A 1,527-nucleotide genomic window follows, 5' to 3' on the forward strand; every position below is an offset into this window, starting at 1 on the left:
TCTGTTTGGTTCACCTCAGATTACATTCTAAATCCATTCAATTATTTTCATTTCCATTGACACCATTCTGGTCTAAGTCACAATTATTTCACCAGGATTACTCTTAATTAATTTCTCTGTGTCAACCCTTGGCCTCTCACTGTACTTTTCTCTGCAGAGAAACTGGAATGATCTGTCAAATGGATCCAATATAATCATATTACTTTCCTACACAAGATGCTTTCCTACTCAAAATGGAAATTTCCCATTTTACTTGGGATAAAATCAGATTTATTTTTATGACCTGTAAAATTCTTAAATGATCTTACTCTGCACAATCATTGTTATCTTTTTATTCTACCACTTGCCACTTGCTTGACTTGGCCAAGCTCATCCTCCCCTACCTAAGGTGTTCAAATATGATGTTTTCTCTACCTTAAAACTTTAACTCCTGATGATCCTTCATTTTAGTATTCTGAGCTCAAATACTGTAACCTCAGTGGGCATTCCTGACCTAGCCTAAATTAGTCCTCAGCACTACTTCTAGTCAAAATATTTTGAATCTTATTTCTATTTGAAATTATCTTGTTTATTTATTTATTTATTTGTTAATCTTATGCTACAACCTATTAAAATGTAAGCTCTAGAAGAAAAGAGTCTTTATTTTTCGTGTTCACTATGATATTTCCAGTACCCAGAATAGGACATGGTGATAAATATTTATTAAATGAGTGAATGAAAATAAAAATTGTGAATAAATCAATCCTCTGGATTTTTTTTTCATAGGACCTGCTATGAAACCAGATTTTGCATAATGGACTGTGTAAGATTTCTTAGATTATTTTTATATATCTTTATTCATTATCTTGTTGATTTTGGTAGGAGGGACTTTAGCTGTTCAAGAACATCACTCTAACAAATCTTTGCAGCTTTAGATATCTAACTGATATTAAAAATTACTATCTGATTTAAAAATCATTTTTCTCATCCAGCCAATTATTAAGTGGTACCAAATAGAGTCAGAAAACTACAGAGCTATAATTGAAGCTTTATTCAGCATGGTCTATATCCATTAATCAATACTTAAGTAATCCTCTTAAGAGTACTATTACTGGGGGACTTCCCTGGTGGTCCAGTGGTTAAGAATCCACCTTCCAATGCAGAGGACATGGGTTCAATCCCTGGTCAGGGAACTAAGATCCCACATGCTGTGGGGGTACTAAGCCCATGCACTGCAACTACTGAGCCCACGCACTCTGGAGTCCAAGTGCCACAACTAGAGAGAAGCCCACATGCTACAACAAAGAGCCTGCCCACCACAATGAAAGATCCCACCTGCCGCAACTGGGACCAAACACAGCCAAAATAAATAAATAAATAAATTTAAAAAGAGTGAAAGATACCACGTGCTGCAACTGGGACTCAACACAGCCAAAATTAATTAATTAATTAATTAAAAATAGTGCTATTAAAGTTAATATTTATTATTTTATTTCCAAGGGTATTATGTGATATTTTTCTTTGTTGAAATTAATACATCATCTTGGC

Source organism: Mesoplodon mirus (assembly GCF_964341445.2).
Source record: "Mesoplodon mirus genome assembly, chromosome: 18".
Taxonomy (NCBI): Eukaryota; Metazoa; Chordata; class Mammalia; order Artiodactyla; family Ziphiidae; genus Mesoplodon; species Mesoplodon mirus.